The sequence below is a fragment of the Schistocerca piceifrons genome, chromosome 8 (assembly GCF_021461385.2).
Source record: "Schistocerca piceifrons isolate TAMUIC-IGC-003096 chromosome 8, iqSchPice1.1, whole genome shotgun sequence".
NCBI lineage: Eukaryota > Metazoa > Arthropoda > Insecta > Orthoptera > Acrididae > Schistocerca > Schistocerca piceifrons.
In genome coordinates, this window is record NC_060145.1 from 286,666,292 (window position 1) to 286,687,924 (window position 21,633).

General features: G+C 46.0%; 1 protein-coding gene across 2 annotated transcripts in view; it reads left to right on the plus strand.

The window, feature by feature from the left end:
- Nucleotides 1–21,633, plus strand: part of LOC124711899 (afadin) — a 1,103,288-nt gene that overhangs the window by 617,592 nt on the left and 464,063 nt on the right. The window lies entirely within an intron of this gene.

Genomic DNA, 21,633 nt, shown 5'->3' on the forward strand with positions numbered 1-21,633 from the left:
ATCTCCCCCAGGCTCAATGCAAGTCCTCCAGCGCTTCCAAAGTGCGTAAATTCTTTTAGAAAAAAATTCTTTTGGTAGCCCGCTCCACCACTCATGCACCGCGTGGCATACCTCTTCATCAGAACGAACTTCTTTCCTCCCATAGCGTCTTTGAGTGGTCCAAACATATGGAAATCACTTGGGGACAAGGTCTGTGAGTAAGTTTGTTGAGGAAGACACTCAAAATGCAGGTCTGTGATTGTTGCAACTGTTGTACGGGCAGTGTGGGGCCTTGCATTGTCATGTTGCAGAAGGACGCCTGCTGACAGCGATCCACGTCTCTTTGATTTGATTGCAAGCCGCAGATGATTTTTAGGAGATCTGTGTATGATGCACTGGTGACGGTGGTCCCTCTAGGCATGTAATGCTCCAAAAATGACGCCTTTTTCATCCCGAAAAGAGTGTCAGCATAACCTTCCCTGCTGATGGCTCTGTTCGAAACTTCTTTGGTTTTGGTGATGAGGAATGGCGCCCGCCATTCCTTGCTCGCTCTCCTCGTTTCCGGTTGGTGGAAGTGAACCCAGGTTTCGTCCTCTGCAACGATTCTTGCAAGGAACCCATCACCTTCTCGTTCAAAGTGCCGAAGAAGTTCTTCATAAGCGTCGGGAACACGTCGTTCTCTCATTTTAGGAGTCAGCTGCCGTGGCACCCATCTTGCACACACTTTGTGAAACTCTAGCACATCATGCACAATGTGTTGTGCTGACCCATGACTAATCTGTAAACATGCTGCAATATCATTCAGTGTCACTCGGCGGTTTTCCTTCACTATGGCTTCAACTGCAGCAATGTACTGTGGAGTCACAACTCGTTGCTCCTGACCTGGGCGAGGAGCATCTTCCACTGAAGTCACACCATTTGCGAACTTCCTACTCCATTCGTAGACTTGCTGCTGTGACAAACATGCATCACCGTACGTTCGTTGATGAATTGCAATACGTTTCACACCTTCACTACGCAAAAAACGATTAACAGAACGCTGTTCTTCCCTGGTGCATGTCGCAAGTGGAGCGGCCATCTTCATACTGATACTCCGACGGTATGTGTGCATCTGCACTATGCTGCCACTACAGGCCATTCTGCACGCTGTTTGTGGCACGCTTGCCAACTAACAGGATAATGGCGCGAAATTTCGATTTGTTATTACAAATTTAAGGTTTTCATTTGACTCACCCTCTTACTATTCTTGGGACATACGTCTTTGAATTTGAACAGTAAACTTCTGCAATATACAACACCATACTTGTAAAGTCTATCAGCGGAGTTTAATAAGCTTCTTCGTGGCTATATGCTGATCTTTGGAGCTTCTATCTGCTTTCTCGTGATCCTGCTTGTTGCGGGTCGCACACTGATAAACAAAGCTTATAATATTTGTATTTTTAAGGATTAATGAAAAACACAGTGATCTTCATACGAGAATGTCCTGTTTTTTTACCTTTTTGTACCTAATTTTTCGAAAATTAACAACATTTGTTCACAGTTAATTTAGAAAGAGCGCTAGTGACGTCGTTGTTGAGCGCCTAGTACATACCATCACCACCGCTCCCACCCACTCGTACCTAATGCTCACACACTTGAACAAAACTTGATAGGCATACCTCGCAGCGTGGTTATTCAGACGAGGTTTACAGCTAACACTAAGTGGGAAGCAGCAAACTTATGAAGGCCGTCTCGGATGTGAAGCGGATGGTGGGTCGCAGTGTGGAGCAGCCTGTGCCAGTTGGGTGAGAGGCAGCGGGTGCTGTCCGCGTTCCCAGGACACAGCCTCGGCCCGGCTCGCCTGCCGGGGGTCAACACCGGAGTACGCGCTCCGCATATTGGCCACGCCGCTGGCTCGCCACGATTGATTTAGCTACTGCGTGTGCGTGCGTGTCACTGCGTGCGCGCGTTACGGAAGCAGCATGGCAAAGCCATCGTCTCTAGGGAACGACTGTCCTTTAGTCTACATTCCTCGTGATACGTATTTTGATCCGTCTCGCACTACAGCAGCATGCGATTTAATGACCCTTTGTAACAGGCATGTTCTCTTCTTCGTAACATCTAGATGCCCGAAAAGCGCGTCCTCGCCGCGGTTCATCTAGTTCCGACATAAATGATGTGAGTGTGTATACTTTTGTTTCGGTACATATCCATTTAGCCTTCAGCAGGTCTTCTCTTCTCTGTACTGTTTATGGCCCTGAGCGCTACGGGACTTAACTTCTAAGGTCATCAGTCCCCTAAAACTTAGACCTACTTAAACCTAACTAACCTATGGACATCACACACATCCATGCCCGAGGCAGGATTTGAACCTGCGACCGTAGCGGTTCCAGACTGTAGCTCGTAGAACCGCTCGGCCACCCCGCCAGGCTTTACTATTTATCATCGACGTTTACTTCCGCACAAGACAAAAAAAAGCGTCTCGAAAGACTTCCTTAATTTCAATATTAGCCGAAAAAGACCCGCTTCGTGTGGTTTTTATTTTCATTTGTTTTCTGCGAACATTCCAGATTACTCGAGAACATAATAAAAATGAACATTCAAAAAATCGCACGCCACCCAAAAAAAGACTCTCAGTGCTCAAAAATACTCTCCGGTGCTCCACTTAAATTCGGCAGTACCCTAATTTGAAAGAAAGTGGTATGCAAATTACTCGTTAATTGAACACTGAGAACATTCCAAAACATTTGACAATGTTAAAAAATTCATGAATTTCGTAGAAATTTCTAGAATATTTTAGAACATTTGTGAACATCCGCTAACACTCAACAATACTCACCGAGCGAGGTGGCGCAGTGGCTAGCACACTGGACTCGCATTCGGGAGGACGACGCTTCAATCCCGCGTCCGGCCATCCTGATTTTTCCGTGATTTCCCTAAATCGCTTAAGGCAAACGCCGGAATGGTTCCTTCCCTAATCCACTGAAACCAATGACCTCGCTATTCGGTCCCCTCCCCCAAACAACCATACCTAACCCCAACAATAGACATAAATGCTCGACAACATAGATTAAATCTCGAACATCGTCCCCCAAAATATACATCGATACGAAAGAAACAGAAGAAATCCTGGTTACTACTACAGAGTGAAAGCGACCACTTCACTCACCCATGTCTCGAAAAACACAATAGCTACCACCGCACAACCACTGTAGTAAACGACGACGAACTAACGGAAGTACCTGACACAAAAGCCAGTGATTGGCTCTAGATAGTTTTTAGTAGTTTTTATATATGAGAGCAATCAAATGGAAACCGATCAGCCGCCACAATGAGACCATGGAATGGTTCCATTCAAAAGTAATCACCACACTGCAAGATCCTCTGTTCAGCCTGCATCTTTCACCATGAGATTTTCACATCTTTGGCGACCTGAAGAAAGACATGCGTGGACGTCGGTTTTAATCGGACGAGGAAGTGAAAGAGTGGGTGCGGTTTTGGATCCGTCAGCGGCTGACCGCTTTCTGTGAAACTAGAATTGGACGACTACACAGGCATCGCGGCTCAATATTTCTGCAGGGGACTTCCAACGACTTGTTGAGACCGCGCCGAGTTGCTGCACTAGGCCGGAGAAAAGGAGGGCCGACAAGATATTAGGAGGTATCCCATGGTTTTTGTCACCTGAATGTGTTAGTGTGGCAGGAGATGCACTAGGAGGGGCGGTTGGCGTGGCCCTGACCCCCAGCCACATTCTCCCCCTCCCATACCCCCATCCCACCGGTTAGCGCCCTGATAACTCATTTCGTAGCATACTACACTGCAATCTCTGAATTACGACGCAATACTCCTTCCGACATGCATGCATATCCGAAGGAAAATTGCGTCGTAATTGAGAATAACACAGGCACTGCAATATAGTATTTATCCGCCGACACCGGGCAAGCGACTTTCAAGTAAAATGTTTCCACTCTACGGGAATATACATAAATTAATGTACGAGTACAGGTTGTAGACAAATGGTTGACGACATATGGAACTTAAGGTCTCGCCCTAAGTCGTGCTCGGATAGCCACGTGGTAAGTCGACCTGTTGCGATAAGCGGGAAATATGGGTTCGAGTCCCGGTCCGACACAAATTTTCATTGTCGTCCTTCGACTGTACAGCTGACGGTTGTCCATATTCGCAACTGCGAATACAGTTCATGCATTTGATAGGAGGCTGAGTGAACTTGGGGCCGTCATGTAGCGACTGGAACGAGAGAGAGTGTCGCCCCTGTCCGTGATCTAACGCTAGACCTCCAGGACTCTGCTGCTCTACCCCAGACCGCCACGGCTTCAATATTACTATTGAAATATTGTATTTTCATAATCAACTACACATAGTATCTTCATGTACGTCAAACGACTACTCTGCAGTTCACAGTTACGGGCTTGGCAGAGGGTTCGTCGAACCACTTTCAATCTAATTTCCGTACCATTCCATTCTCGGGCATCGCGCGGGAAAAACGAACACATAAATCTGTGCGTGCTAGCTCTGATATCTATTATCTTATTGCAATGATCATTTTTCCGTTTGTAGTTGAACGACAACAAAATATTTTCATATTAGGAGGGCAACGTTGGAGATCGGAATTGCGTGAAAAGACATAGCCGCAACGAAAAACGCCACTGTTTTAGTGACTGCCACCGCAACCCGTGAAGCATATGCGTGACACTCTTTCCCCTATTTCACTACGATACAAAACTAGGTGTCCTATGAACTTTTTCGATGTCCTCCGTCAATACTGTCTGATACGGATCTCAAAGCACGCAGCAATGTTCGATATGAGGAGAAATACGCGTAGTATAGGCAGTCTCTCCAGTAGACCTGTTGCAGTTTCTAAGCGTTCTGCCACTAAATTGCAGTCTTTCGTTCGTTTTCCCCACAACATTATACATGTGATCGTGCCAATTTAAGTTGTTTGTCATCGTAATTCCAATGTATTAGTTGAATTGACAGTTTTTAGATATGTGACATACCTTATAACCAAAATGTAAGTCCGGCCCCGGTAGCTGAGTGGTCAGTGCGACAGAAAGTCTATCCTACGTGCCCGGGTTCGATTCCCGGTTGGGCCAGAGATTTTCTCCCCTCAGGGACTGGGTGTTGTATTTTCCTAATCATCATCATTTCCTCCCCATTGACGCGCAAGTCGCCGAATTGGCGTCAAATCGAAATACTAGCACCCGGCGAACGGTCTACCCGACGGGAGGCCCCACTCTGACGACATTTGTTTACCAAAATGTTATGCATTTCTTTTTATACTAATGTGGATAGCCTCACATGTCCATTATTTAGAGTCTATTGTCTTTTTCGCACCGTACAGATACCTGATCAAAATCATCTTGCGATTGATTTTGGCCATCTGATGACTTTGCCAGGCGGTAAATAATAGCATCAGCAAAGCATCTAAGAGGGCTACTCATATTGCCTTCTAAAGCATTTATATAGGTTAACAACAGCGGCTTCTCTGTTTTACGAGATGACACGTTCCGTCAGTTCCTATGAACTGTGACTTCTCTGACGAATCCAGTCGCACTACTGAGACTATACCCCATAGACACGCAATTTGATTAGAAGGCGTATACGAAGAGCTTCTTACGATACTGTCATGTAATCGACTTCCTTGAAATACGTAACTTGTGTAGATGTGGCACCCAACGAGACAGCTTCACAACACGAGTAGACTTTATTCGCTGGCCAACACCTGTTGCTGTTTTTGTGAGCGCCTATTGCTGACGTTTCAGTTCTGCTGGGCCAGTCGTTTGTAGCATTGCTTTACCGGAAGAAATTAGAGTGCCTTTCAGACTGAATATAGACAGCGCAACCTTGCGGAATGCGCTCATCAGACGTATTTTAACTATCTCAGGCATTGCGGGAAGGACTCATACTCCGTAGGATGTGCGTTGAACTCCTATCAAACGTTGTGGACTGTCTTTCCTCTGTGTCTACTATATTGCAGCGGCCGAATGTCTCTTTTCAGGAGTCACATCTGGATATAAGCAATTTTTTTGTCTATTCTACTGCTACACCTTTTATCGCTCGCCACTGACCTACACCATAGGAGAGCAGTAGTGAAGTAAAATAAAGTTGTTAAGGACCTACGTAGGTTCTTAGGGCACATTTAGAGAATAGTCGACATCAGATTCACCAAGGGAATCTTCATCCATTTTAACAAACCCAGCAGCTCACAAGAAAATTGTTTACTAAAACTAGAAACTACCTGTAGGAATGGACAGTAAAGAACAGGACGTACAAGACCAACACTTTTACGAATAAAATACGTAGGTGTCTTTAGTTCCAGAGCCCAGAAGAAGCCGCAGGAAGAATGAGTTTGGGAGGGGGGGGGGGGGGCGCAGTAGTCAAGAACATGAAGGAAAACTGAGACCATGATGAATTATTTAATTAATACGTGATTCCTGGAAGACCAAAGTAAATTCAGATGAAAGGGCTGAGTCTGATTTCGAAATCATGAAGACTAAGACGTCCGCCTCTTCCTCTTTTCGCCGGCCGGGGTGGCCAAGCGGTTAAAGGCGCTACAGTCTGGAACCGCGCGACCGCCACGGTCGCAGGTTCGAATCCTGCCTCGGGCATGGATGTGTGTGATGTCTTTAGGTTAGTTAGGTTTAAGTAGTTCTAAGTTCTAGGGGACTGATGACCTTAGAAGTTAAGTCCCATAGTGCTCAGAGCCATTTGAACCATTTCTTCCTCTTTTCTGTCAACAGGCTGTACTCCGCGCTCGTCACTGAAGTAGCTTTGTAGCTAGGATGTTGTAACTTAACTTCGACCTAGAAGCACCTGTAGCAACAGACTGCTAAGAAGTATTTAGCACAGGTGCCTACATATTATTGTGCATGTTTAATTACTATCGCCGTGTGGCCTAATGTCTCAGCCGTTAACATTAGCAACTTACGTGCAATGTGTGCATATATTTTTCATTTCGGTGTTACTTTGCAAACAATATTTCTTCTAGTTTTTAAATTTCGTTCATCTAAATCACCATTATAACAGCCAGATCTATACCAGTCAAAAATCAGTTTTAATTTTCTCTCCATTTCATGTTTGAAATAGGTATCATGGAGATTTGTAAGCAGTTCGTCGTTGTATAATTCAACCATTATCAAACAACTACCCACTTCCCTGCAGCTTCACCCACATATGCGGTCAAAACATGTATTGAACACACCTCGTCCTCCTCCTCTCCCTCTTTGTGTTTACGTCTTCCTCCCGCCCTCTGTCTGTCCACTTCTTTCTCGCGACTCTTATCTCCTCCCCACTATCCTTGTGTCTTCATGTCCTCCTCCCCCTCTCTTTTTCCTCTACTCCTTCTCACTGACCATACCTTCCTCCCTGCTGCTACTGACCTTACCCTCCTGCTCCACTCTCTTTCCATCTCTACCTCTCCCTTTTCCTTTTCCTACTGCCCACCACCACTCTACAGCTTCCACCTACCCACTACCCCTCTATGCCTTCCACCTGCCCACCACCCCTCTACACCTTCCTAATGGGTTCAAACGGCTCTGAGCACTATGGGACTTAACATCTATGGTTATCAGTCCCCTAGAACTTAGAACTACTTAAACCTAACTAACCTAAGGACATCACACACATCCATGCCCGAGGCAGGATTCGAACCTGCGACCGTAGCAGTCGCGCGGCTCCGGACTGAGCGCTACACCTTCCACCTGCCTCATTCATCTTCCCTTCCTCCCCTCGCTCTGCCCAAATTCTCCTCCCCATTACTCCGTCTATCCTCTGCTTTATCCAACTCAGCCTGTCCCCTTCCACACACATTGACACGTGTAACCCCTGCAATACCGTTCAACAAAGCAGGCCGATACTACTTCCACTACATGCCTGTCGTTAAGGGCAGACGACATATCAAGGACTTGAAAGTCATTGACTTGCCCTGGCACCTCTTCTTGTATATTGTCTGCTGATGTCCAGGTCTCAGGTCGATAAAGCAGGCCAGTACTCTTCCAACACAGCACTCCTGTCATGCACGGCAGCCTTCGTGTTGCGGCCTGGATCAATGTTTCTTGCCCTCTGACATGTAGGCTGGTCTGCAAAGCAGGTTGATTTGGCTATCCGATAGCCCATATCGCCACTCCTACTGATGCTAAGTGGTTATAAACCCTACGCTGCTGACATTCGTGAGACCTCTTTCTGTGCCAATTTTATTGAAATCGATCCAGGGATTTGGAAGGAGATACTGGAATTAAACACATGCATACGCTCTGCTTTATATGTATAACAGATGAAAAAGGTAAGATTTTTGGTGTATAAAAACTTACACACCAACGATATGTGTAATGTACAGCCGGAAACTAATGAGTACATCGAAATCATCAATATTTTTGGTGTGCTGCTGGATAAAGTGGAGAAAAAAAGTCAGTGGAGAAGAAAGTGGGTTATTTCATTTTCTAAACAACTAGTACACCAAATTCCAAATTTAGTATCTCTGCAATCCGCAAAATAAATAAATAAATAAATAAAATAAATAAATAAATAAAGTTTGCAGCTCATCGAAGATGAGGTCTTAGAGACAGATGGAGTCGTGGAAACAAACGATTCAGTATGTTGACGTATGCTGCCTGTTTTAAATCGCCAGTATCCTGCAGAATAATATTCTGAGGTAAGTTACCGCTTAGTACGGAAGCGTGCAGTAAGACTAACATGTGATCCTCGCCTGCAGTGATCTTAAAAATGCCCAACTCATTTAGAGATGTGTCAGAACATTCCAGTTTCACAGTTCATCTACTCTTATTGAAACTTGTGATTAATCCAGCGCAGTTCAGAAATACATAATGATTCCCGTGATTATATAATAAGGGAAGAGAGAAAAAGTATGTTCAGTCTTGTTGGATTTCTCCGTCGACGGATTAGAGTGAAAATAAGCAACTTTGTGTCGGTTTAAGTCTCCGTAACAAAGCGGGTAGCTGCAGAGTTGCAACACCACACAAGTTTCCGCCCACACTGTGCGCCAGGGCCCCATCCGAGGCGCAGGCAGATCCAGGGCGCCGGAGGAGAACTCCTAATTGGCTCATCTCCTCAGGATGGGATGAGATGCGCCTCCTTTGTTTCCTCAAGCTGTGAAGCTCTCAAGCTGGCCGCAATTTCCCTATCCTCCGCTTTCATCTCTTGGACTCGGATGTGGCTTTCACACAACCCTGGTCGCAGCCGGGCCACAAATGCTTCCTTATTTGGTGTCAATGCCGTACTAGCTGCTTTGTCGTATCATTACGGCACAGTACTGAACTGCAGGTTACAAAGTAACATATATACAACTTTCCTGGACCATTTTTATTTATTTAGCGTATGGCATATCATTAAATTACATATACATATGTACATATTGACACACAAGAAACTTGTTTGTCTTTACAACTAAATATCAAGTCCTTCAGTCCAGCGCACTGCATCTGGAATTGCTAGCAGGAAGTCCTCTTCAGCACCGTGATAGGCTCGAATACTGCATTCACTGACAATGTGAACAGTCTGGTATGGAGCCCCGCAGTCACAGGCTGGATTAGGCAGCTTCTGCCACTTAAAGAGAGCCGTGGCCGGTACGGATTGTGTTGAGAGTAGTCCAGGTCTTGCGTGGTAAGTCGAATCCACTTGGAAGTTTGCACCTGAGAAGATGTTATTCAGACGCACATCTCTCACTGCTTCCCACCGACCTTTTCGTTCTTCAAGAGGTTTGAAATCCTTAGCGACCATGGCAGCAGCATCACACAGAGTTGGATGGCGTGATTTCAGTCTCTTGCGATTTAAAAGTGGCAGGTCGCTATGCACAGGTAGGTTAGAATTCCTGGAGATCTCGTGGAATTCTCTCATAAGTGCAGTATATCTGCGTAGATCAGGAGGCATTATACCGGTTAACAGTGGAAGCCAATGAACTGGAGTGGATCTGATTGCGCCAGATATTATTTGCATTGTCGTATTCAGCTGGCTGTCAACAAGACTTGTATGATGACTGTTCATCCAGAAAGGTGCACAATACTCAGCACTTGGGTACACCAAGCCCAGAACTGGAGATCGCAGGGTGGTTGCTGAAGATCCCCAGGTAGTTCCGCATAGGTTATGGAGCATGTTGTTTCGCGTCTTCAGCTTTTGAGCTAAGTTAAGAAGGTGTTCTTTGAAGCATAGTGTACGGTCCAAGATGACACCAAGACATTTTGGGTTCCAATTATGACGAAGATTTCTGCCTCTGAAACTTACTTCCAGTTTTGCGTTCGCCAACCGATTATTTAAATGGAAGCAAAGCACTTCTGTTTTACTCACTCTGGGTTGGAATCTCCAGATTTTGAAGTAATTATCTAATGCAGACAGGACCTTGGTTAGAATCTCTTCTGTTGTCTTCATTTCCTGGTGTCGTGCAGCTACAGCCAGGTCATCAGCATAGCAGTATTATCTGGACGAAGTGTCGGGTAGATCAGATATAGGTGGAACAGTACATTGTGATGTAGTCTGACTTTATTGTGTAAAGGGCACGCACGCAAATGAAAGCGAGACAAACGGAAAAAAAGTAGATAAACTGTTTATTATTTTAAAAGGAATGCTGTAACGGGTAGTTCACCTAGCTTAACCAGGTATAAGGGAGAGATTATAGAGAATGTGTAACTGTAAAACGAAAAAGGTTGAGGGTGTTGGCTCGCCCCAGCTGTGCTCTTCATTGGATGTCCGGATAGGTTATTGTGAGATCACGTTCAGTCGATTGAGAGTCGCAGTGAAAACTTGAGAACACGTGTCATTAAAGGCTATAATATCAGCATGCGAGTGAGTTAGAATGCATTTAATAGACAAGCGCTTTGCCTTGACCCCTCCTACTGTTAAAGTCCACCGAAACTCCAATAGACGTATTAGCTAGAGATGCACGACATTGGCAAATTATCGATGCCGCTTTTAGTTTTTGTGCTTGAGCGCACTGCCGTTACCGTGGTGCTTACGCCGGGGGACCGCAACTGGTCCACAGACCCGGCCAGGAATGTGTCGCTGCGCCGGCCAGGGCGCTTATTAACCTCAGAGAGCTCGGCCCGGGCAGATGCACCACTCAGCTCGCCGTGGAGGTCAGCACATGACGTACTCGTGTCTCTGCCTGCGGTTAATGGTCGGTGAAAGTTACCGTACGGCAGGATGGATCGGCTACAGGGCGCTCTTCAGCTTGTCGAGCTCATCGCCTATGGTGAACCACCAGGTGATCTAGCACATTCAGAAAAATGACAGTAGTCCGTCCTTTAAAATTCTGTAACACTGTCGTTAAGAAAGGCAAAAGCGTTTTCTGTGCGGCTGATCGGTAATACAAAGAATGTTTACCACTGTAATGCATCAACACATGGCGCTTTGCAAAGAAAAATTTAATTACGAGGGCAGTTCAGTAAGTAATGCAACACATTTTTTTTCTCGGCCAATTTTTGTTGAAAAAACCGCAAATTTATTGTGGAATATTTTCAAACATTCCCGCTTCGTCTCGTATAGTTTCATTGACTTCCGACAGGTGGGAGCGCTGTACGGAGCTGTTAAAATGGCGTCTGTAACGGATGTGCGTTGCAAACAACGGGCAGTGATCGAGTTTCTTTTGGCGGAAAACCAGGGCATCTCAGATATTCATAGGCGCTTGCAGAATGTCTACGGTGATCTGGCAGTGGACAAAAGCACGGTGAGTCGTTGGGCAAAGCGTGTGTCATCATCGCCGCAAGGTCAAGCAAGACTGTCTGATCTCCCGCGTGCGGGCCGGCCGTGCACAGCTGTGACTCCTGCAATGGCGGAGCGTGCGAACACACTCGTTCGAGATGATCGACGGATCACCATCAAACAACTCAGTGCTCAACTTGACATCTCTGTTGGTAGTGCTGTCACAATTGTTCACCAGTTGGGATATTCAAAGGTTTGTTCCCGCTGGGTCCCTCGTTGTCTAACCGAACACCATAAAGAGCAAAGGAGAACCATCTGTGCGGAATTGCTTGCTCGTCATGTGGCCGAGGGTGACAATTTCTTGTCAAAGATTGCTACAGGCGATGAAACATGGGTTCATCACTTCGAACCTGAAACAAAACGGCAATCAATGGATTGGCGCCACACCCACTCCCCTACCAAGAAAAAGTTTAAAGCCATACCCTCAGCCGGTAAAGTCATGGTTACAGTCTTCTGGGACGCTGAAGGGGTTATTCTGTTCGATGTCCTTCCCCGTGGTCAAACGATCAACTCTGAAGTGTATTGTGCTACTCTTCAGAAATGGAAGAAACGACTTCAGCGTGTTCGTAGGCACAAAAATCTGAACGAACTTCTCCTTCTTCATGACAACGCAAGACCTCACACAAGTCTTCGCACCCGAGAGGAGCTCACAAAACTTCAGTGGACTGTTCTTCCTCATGCACCCTACAGCCCCGATCTCGCACCGTCGGATTTCCATATGTTTGGCCCAATGAAGGACGCAATCCGTGGGAGGCACTACGCGGATGATGAAGAAGTTATTGATGCAGTACGACGTTGGCTCCGACATCGACCAGTGGAATGGTACCGTGCAGGCATACAGGCCCTCATTTCAAGGTGGCGTAAGGCCGTAGCATTGAATGGAGATTGCGTTGAAAAATAGTGTTGTGTAGCTAAAAGATTGGGGAATAACCTGGTGTATTTCAATGCTGAATAAAACAACCCTGTTTCAGAAAAAAAATGTGTTGCATTACTTATTGAACTGCCCTCGTACATAAATCCACAAATTAGAAAATTTAAAACACCCAGAGAGTTCACAGTGAAATACATTTTGGACATAGAAGCACTTCGGAAATAAGCAGGAAAACATGAGAATCTACCAAACAGCTGGAAATATCTACTAAAGGTAGCCCTAAAGTTTTAAGTATCGCCTCAAAAAAAAAAATACGTTCACGTAATTATTTATGATTGTTTGCAGTTACATGTCTGCAGTCCTGGTTAGGCATGGCAGTCACTGCCACTCAATACCGTACAAGGCCGCTGGGAAGAGCGAAAACATGACTCAACACGTTACTGAAAGGGAGATCGGTCGCGGCATTTCCTTTTGATTCCTCTGGCGGCATTATGCGCCACTGTGGCCCGCTGGGATATCATTGTGCACCAGGGCCACAATAAATACCTGCAAACAAAATATAAAAAATCCGTAATTTTTTTTGACGTGATTATTGAAACTTCATGACTCACAATCGTATAATAAGAAATGGCTTGCTCCAGAACCCCAGGTACGTCGTCATACAGCAGGACTTTGTTAGCCAGCCGAAAACGCGTTCCTGACTGGCTGTCAAGGATTCCTGGCGGACCTTTAGAGTAAAGAGCGCATACTTTTTGAGGGGGTATTGGGATCCTGTTACAAGAACGGAAGGCATAAAACCCAAATCAGCGAATAAAATTACGGTAACGTAGAAAAACTCGCAGAAATGAGCGGTCAACGACAGGCACGTTTCTAGGTTCACTTCAGAAGACACTGCAAATACCTCGTCTTTCCCGTTTCTTGTTTTCCCAGTATTACATTATCTTCTCTCCACGTTGCCTCTTCCGTTCTCCTGTCCATATTGTTACAGGTTTCCTATTTTCTTGTCTTGAAGGCATTATTATTATCAGTCCCCAGCTATTGACCTCGATTGAACTTATTTCGCTGATGTGCTTGCTTTCGTTTTCTCCCAGACTCCCTTCGTCGTCTCACTGTAGTTTTTGTTACGTTCTTCTGTCCATGTTCTCGTAAATGTAGCACTGCGTTAAGCTTTAAACTGATGCTTGTCAGTTAAAGTTTTGAATGCAGTTCTGTTCTGTAGAGTTTTGTTTGCAATGCCTATTTCCTGAAGATCTGCTTTAATTTCAGGTCTCTAATTGTTTTTTAACTTCTATTGAGGGAGGAAGGTAGAGAATTGCCTATTATCGTTCATTCTGAGAATACGGCCATAAACTTTTAAAAATTAAATTATTGTTATTATTACTATAATTATGGGCAACGGCCTTGCCGCAGTGGATACACCCGGTTCCCGTGAGATCACCGAAGTTAAGCGCTGTCGGGCGTGGTCGGCACTTGGATGGGTGACCATCCAGGCCGCCATGCGCTATTGCCATTTTTCGGGTTGCACTCAGCCTCGTGATGCCAATTGAGGAGCTACTCGACCGAATAGTAGCGGCTTCGGTCAAGAATACCATCATTACGAGGGGGAGAGCGGTGTGCTGACCCCACGCCCCTCCTATCCGCATCCTCCTCTGAGGATGACACGGCAGTCGGATGGTCCCTATGGGCCACTTGCGGCCTGTAGATGGAGTTTTTTTTATTACTATAGTTATACGTGTGTCAGATTAAAGGTTCGGGTGACGACAAGGTACTTTCTGAGGTGGGAGGGGAGACTGTAACACACTGTGGTTCTTGGCCCCTCCCAGAACCGAACCTGGGTCTGCGATTGCAAGCGACCCTGGTTCTTTGCAAGGTTCTGCCTCCTGTCCGTCTGGGCGCGTTCACACCGCGGCACTTTGGTTGTAGGAGTGCAGTGTCTGGGCAAGGAGGGCGTTCCCACGCCACGGGCGCTCGGCACCCCATCGCCTGCGGTCGGCGGTCAGTACGGTGTGCAGGCTCGCTTTCCGCCCAGCTGGACGGCATCCAGCGGCCGACTTACCTGCCGGGGAGAAGAGGTCGCCGCCTCCAGCCGTCCGTTACTCAGCGGCTCCAGCTGGACGCTGGACGCCCTCAATACCGTGGCTTCTGTCCTGGCAGAGCTGCGATGTGGCGTGCGCGGTGTACTGTGCTTCAAACGAGTGACGACTGAATATTTCGTCGTAATGAAGGCGCAGCTTGTTATCTCTAATGGAGAATCTTCGACAGAAATAGAAGTAACTTGAGGATAGTGTGTAGTATGTTAATGGCCTGGCAAACAAGATTAACAGTGACCACAGACTTTTCACAGATGATGTGATGAAATACTCTCTGAAATAGTTGCACAAATATTAACTTAGTCCTTGGTAAGATGTCAGAGTGGTGCAAAGGCAGGCAACGTGCTTCAGATGTTCAAAAATGGAAAACTGTGCGCTTCACAAAACTCACTAAGCTATGACAAGAATATCACGGAGTCGAAAATAGAATCGGTCAGCTCATACAAATACGATGCGCAATTTAAAAATCAATTCTTCGAAACTCGGTAATTGTCTCCTGTAGCGACGCAGAAGTTTGAAATTTGGTTCGAAGGTGCCTACAACCTTCTTCTGTAATGGTGCCAAAGCGTGGCGCCCTGTTACATCTACCTCGAGCTCGGCCACACTTCAGACAACAAGGTGTCGACACTTGAAAAAAAGGCCAGATCTTAGAAGGTCATCTGATGTGTAGGTAGGTAAATGGTGTCGTATTGGCACCATATTTAACACAATGCTGACCAACATCACCGTGGACGTATCACAAGATGGGAAGGTCGTCACGCACCCCTCTAACCCACAGACACACCTTCGCTCAGAATCGACACGAGAGGCCCCTGGGGATGGCACAAAGAGCGTCAGTGAAACCACACATTGGGACGTCGATTCCAACACATTTAACGGTCGAAAACGACAGTTTATAGTGCTATGGGCAACAGGAAGACGTTCTTGACAATCTTTGATACTGCTGACATCTCCCTGATGGTTAAGTTCATCTCTAAGGACATCAGGGGCAAGCAGCGTCATTTAAATGATCCCGCTCATTTGGGGTACAGTGCGACCGCAATTTTTGCTGTGGTGTACAGGGTGGAACCGCTTGGGACCGTTCAGTACCTTTCGACGAAATTCGAAACGCCATCTGGAAGCAGCAAAGGGTTTTTCAGTCCTCTTGTCTCACATCCTCCTCTGGCGGGATCACGGGTGGGTCAACACTGACTCGTGCGTGAATGCAATGGCAAAGGGTTCCTCTAACGCCGCCCCCCCCCCCCCCCCCCCAGTTTGGCAATACCCTCGGTGGTACCTGCTCGCATTTATTGAGAGTTTAAAAAGCGTGCCTTTACAGAGAAAACGTTCTAAGTAGTGTTAGGCACTTGCAGAAAGGCAATTGGCATCGGAAGTGTGTCGAGTCCTTAGGGCTGCTTAGCAGGTTTTTTCTTAAAAGAACTTGTCTGAAGTGGCGTGACACAGCTGCAGCATTTCCGCTGCCACAGAAGACGTATTACTATATCGGAATTCCATTGTAGACACCGACTGCCTGCGTTGCCCTGGGTCCTCAAACGGCGTGCGGATTTCGGTGTGTGTCAGGACTGTTGACAGATGCCAAAAAATTAATTTTCAGACTTCATATATTCGAAATGATAATTAAAACTTCATGATGCCTCTCGTCTTTTTTCCGCGCTTTTTTTATATCCGGAAAGGCAAATACTGGGATAGTTCAAATGGCTCTAAGCACTATGGGACTTACCACTGAGGTCATCAGTCCCCTAGAACTTAGAACTACGTAAACATAACTAACTTAAGGACATCACACACATCCATGCCCGAGGCAGGATTCGAACCTGCGACCGCAGCAGCAGCGCGGTTCCGGACTGAAGCGCCTAGAATCGCTCGGCCACAGCGTCCGCCTCTGCTGGGATGATTCCATCGAAAGGATACAGCCAGTTTCCTGTCTTTTCCCTGTTTAGTTGGAGCTCGTGCACGGTCAACAGGACGACAAACTCTGGGAGTCCGTGCCTGCGTTCTGCGTACCTATTTACGCTGTTTGTTGACAGCGATATATCGTAACGCATCATCTGCAGAGAGAAGAAAGAATATGCCAGCCAAATACCCTACAGCAGTTGCGAAAGCAATAAGTACCCTCCGCCACACACCGTAAGGTGGCTCGCGGAGTATAGAAAGAAGAAAAGCCTATTCAAAATGGATTTTGGTGTTTCTGTAGCGCTGAATAAAATTAACGTGGGAAGTACGTGGGCACCGTACCAAAACTGACGGTTGTGACTCCCTGTAAAATGCTAACCACCCAACGTGTATCCGTTAACGTCTATGCTCCGACGTGATTTTTATTGCGATCGCTCCCCCCACTCTCCTCCGTCGACCGAGCGCCTGCTGGGCTGGGATCAACGCTGTCGCGTCTCTGCCCCCCGTCCCCGCGCAGGAACCTGTTGGCTGCAGTTTACTCCCCCCACCACCTCGGCCGCCCTAATCACTTTCGCTCTTCGAAAATAGCGCTAGTGCGTGCGGCGGGCGGCCTACACAAGGCGCCCATTGACGCAGCACGTGTTTGTATACAACGCCTGGTCCGTATCGCGGGGCCCGCAGGAATTTCCCAGGCCGGCTGCAGCCGCGGCGCCTGGACAGTGTCGCCACCTCCAGACGCCGCGCCGTGCTTTGGCAGGTACAGCCGCCAGCACAGATCCTGGTTCTAGCCGAAACTGGCGCCCGAGAAGGCGCTCGACGTACACTACTGGCCATTAAAATTGCTACACCACGAAGGTGATGTGCTATAGACGCAAAATTTAACCGACAGGAAGAAGATGCTGTGATATGTAAATCATTAGCTTTTCAGAGCATTCACACAAGGTTGGCGCCGCTGGCGACACATACAACGTGCTGACGTGAGGAAAGTTTCCAATCGATTTCTCATACACAAACAGCAGTTGACTGGCGTTGCCTGGCTAAACGTTGTTGTCATGCCTCGTGTAAGGAGAAGAAATGCGTACCATCACGTTTCCGACTTTGATAAAGGACGGCTTGTAGCCTATCGCGATTGCGGTTTATCGTATCGCGATATTGCTGCTCGATTTTGTCGAAATCCAATGACTGTTAGCAGAATATGGAATCGGTGGGTTCAGGTGGATAATACGGAACACCGTGCTGGATCCCAACGGCCTCGTATCACTAGCAGTCGAGATGACAGGCATCTTACCGCATGCCTGTAACGGATCGTGCAGCCACATCTCGATCCCTGAGTCAACAGATGGGGACGTTTGCAAGACAACAACCATCTGCACGAACAGTTCGACGACGTTTGCAGCAGCATGGACTATCAGCTAGGAGACCACGGCTGCGGTCACCCTTGACGCTGCATCACAGACAGGAGCGCCTGCGATGGTGTATTCAACGACGAACCTGGGTGCACGAATGTCAAAACGTCATTTTTTCGGATGAATCCAGGTTGTGTTTACACCATCATGATGGTGTCATCCGTGTTTGGCGACATCGCGGTGAACGCACATTGGAAGCGTGTATTCGTCATCGCCATACTGGCGTATCACCCGGCGTGATGGTATGGGGTACCATTGGTTACACGTCTCGGTCACCTCTTGTTCGCATTGACGGCACTTTGAACAGTGGACGTTACATTTCAGATGTGTTGCGACCCGTGGCTCTACCCTTCATTCAATCCCTGTGAAACCCTACATTTCAGCAGGATAATTCACGACCGCATGTTGCAGGTTCTGTACAGGCCTTTCTGGATACAGAAAATGTTCGACTGCTGCCCTGGCCAGCACATTCTCCAGATCTCTCACCAACTGAAAACGTCTGGTCAATGGTGGCCGAGCAACTGGCTCGTCACAATACGCCAGTCACTACGCTTGATGAACTGTGGTATCGTGTTGAAGCTGCATGGGCAGCTGTACCTGTACACGCCATCCAAGCTCTGTTTGACTCAATGCCCAGGCGTATCAAGGCCGTTATTACAGCCAGACGTGGTTGTTCTGGGTACTTATTTCTCAGGATCTATGCACATAAATTGCGTGAAAATGTAATCGCATGTCAGTTCTAGTATAATATATTTGTTCAAAGAATACCCGTTTATCATCTGCATTTCTTCTTGGTGTAGCAATTTTAATGGCCAGTAGTGTATTTATTCTCCCCTGAGCCACGTTTCATACGATTTTCCAGCCCAAGGTGCCTTTTTGAGAACACCGATTTTTAAGTAATCAAACTCCCATGAATAAAAGCTCATACCTCCCGGACTGTATATCGCATAGTGATACGATTTTGCGAGTACATTCAGTGGTATCTGTGAATACTGTCTGAACGGCGAAAACATACTAAGCGATAAACTTATTTCGTAACATCATTTTTGACTGTGGTGTGTGTGTGTCTGCATGGCAAGGGGGGCGGGGGGCAACAAGCAACAGTTTCTCGGAAAAGTTTGAAATTATGGGTGAAACTTGCCGGAAGTCAATAAGTGTTCTCATTTTCAAATACTAGCTGAATATAGTCTAGTACTTTGCGCGCCGTGAGTTGCGTTGTCTCAACACAGATTTAAATTTTCTGACGTTAATGCTTGGTATTGCGTTAAGCATTCAACATAAGGTTGTAGTTCTTAATGAGTAGATTGTGGGAGCATTTTAAATTTTAACTTTCGCGCAATACCTATATGAAATGTTGAAAATCAAGTCTTCGTTGTCCTTGGAAGACGTTAGAAAGGCAATCTGCAAGTGGGATCGTGCCATAGGTTGGCAGGTTCAGACGCTGTTGATCTGCGCTGGTACATCACAGATTTCGGCCGTCGTTCATGTTGATTTGACATCGTCACAGTTGTTCCCGCGACCCATGCGATTTCGTCACAACTTTATGAAGTAAAGAAGGTGGACTTGAAATAGACTTTTAACACCCCGTCGGCGATAAGGTCATTACAGGAGCAACAGTTGCTCGCATTGAAATGAAATGAGGAACGCTTTTTTCTTCAAGTAATTACAGCAGCATTTCCCCTAAATGATTTGGGGGGAAAAATCAGCATTATTCTGTCGTAAGCAATCAAATATCTGGCACGCAGCAAACTAAGACTTATGATTTTAAACAGTGACGCATAGATAAAGTTGCAGACGACGGATCCAGAGCGTTGGATTTCGATTCCCGGTCAGACAAAGGATTTTCGTGTCACTTCTTTCGTCTCTAACAGTGTTTCTTAGTGTGAAAATGGCACCATGGCTCGGAGTGCGCGTTAAACTGTATGTTGCCCTCCAACCGCTAGGTAACTTCGAAGGTCGGAGGAAGGCAGTGGCATACCGTCTCCAGGAGGAGCACGCGTGATAAACACTGTGATGCTCGAACCGTCCTCCGGATCGATGATAGCTAAGCAAGCGACTAACAGCACAGTTTTCTATTCGTGTTCATAGTTCGGTAGATCTGTATAAATATAACGAAATCCAAAGTGCCGTCTTTGGACGATCCTAAGGAAATGCAGCAAGACTTAAACGAAGAATTTTCACTAGCCTTAATTAATTGAAGGTCTTTTTAAATATGAATAAATGTGAGACAATAGTTATAGCAAAGAGAGAGAACTCGATAGTATCCGGTTACAAAATTAGTTCTGAACATCTTGAGCAGGTTACATCGTATTTTGGGATAATACTAAGACGCGATATGGAAAGGAACGAACACTTCGAATCCGTGCTCGGGAAGGCGAATGAAGAGTTGGATTTGTTGGAAGGTGTAAGTGAGTAACCTTTACTTTCTGTCTGTGTGTGTGTGTGTGTGTGTGTGTGTGTGTGTGTGTGTGTGTGTGTGTGTGTTACCGTGAATGCAAATCTGGGAATGTTGAACTAGCAATCTAAATGTGCTACTGAGCTTAAAGACACATCACTTACGTGAAACTGACTGAAAAGAATCCTTTTTATATGAAAACCGATCTCATTCATAATCAAATAAATTAGCAAACCAATAATTTCAGACTCAGTAGACTTGGTCAGTGCGAACTGTTTGGAAAAAAAAAAAAAACTTAACTGTATAAAAAGTAGTAATGTACCTGTATACGAAAGTAAAGTAAAACACATGAAAATTTCTGCGCTGGCATATGGCCCTGACAAAGTAAAGAAACTGACGGAACCTGCATTACGCAAAGGATCGAAACAATCACGTATCATGAATCTCACCTGCAAAATGAAGTACTGACGGAAACAGCGACACATTAAGACTTCGCTAAAAAAAAAAAAAAAAAAAAGAAGGGTTGCTAAAATCTAACGACAGTTGGTCCAGGGAAATTGGGTTCACAATCCTGACACAGGATGCCAATGAAACACATGACTGAACTTTAAGTTTTAATTATCAAAAACTCGACCGTGACGAGGGTGAAGTCGACCCACAATACATCTGTGAGTATAAGGCAAGTGAAATTGGGAGCGTATCTCAATATACTGCCGTCCACTGTACAGTCTACAGTGGCCTGTAGAGTACGTATCGTGTATAGAGTTTCACCAGCGCCACTATCCCATCGACTAGCTACCCTTGGTAAAAATTATAAAAGTTACTGTAAATACTCAGCCTCTCATGATGTGCCTGCAGTGCATAAAAAACTGGTTAATGAATTAATAAAAAACTGAAACATAATAAAGCAATTGGTGGCAGATTACATACTAAACATCAGCTTTTTTTAAACACAGTCGCAGTTGTCTTGCCGGAATATACAAGATGAAAGAAACTGCGTGTGCGCAGATCGGGTCCGCGCCACAGAATTATCATGGAAAACGTCGGGGTTAAATCATAAGAAGTGTTGCCTATTAATGTCTAATTCTATTATCAGGCCCTTTCAGTGGTTACACAGAATAGTATAATTGTTACGCATTAGATAATCACAATTTGGATTGTCGTTGGGCTCTATATTGCCCTATAGGTCAGCTACGTAATCGCTTTGCGCCGTTTTTCTCAATTTCATTGTCGACACTGTCGCAGCTCTCGCATTCGCTCGGCACAGGACTTTTTAGGCTTTATGTATTC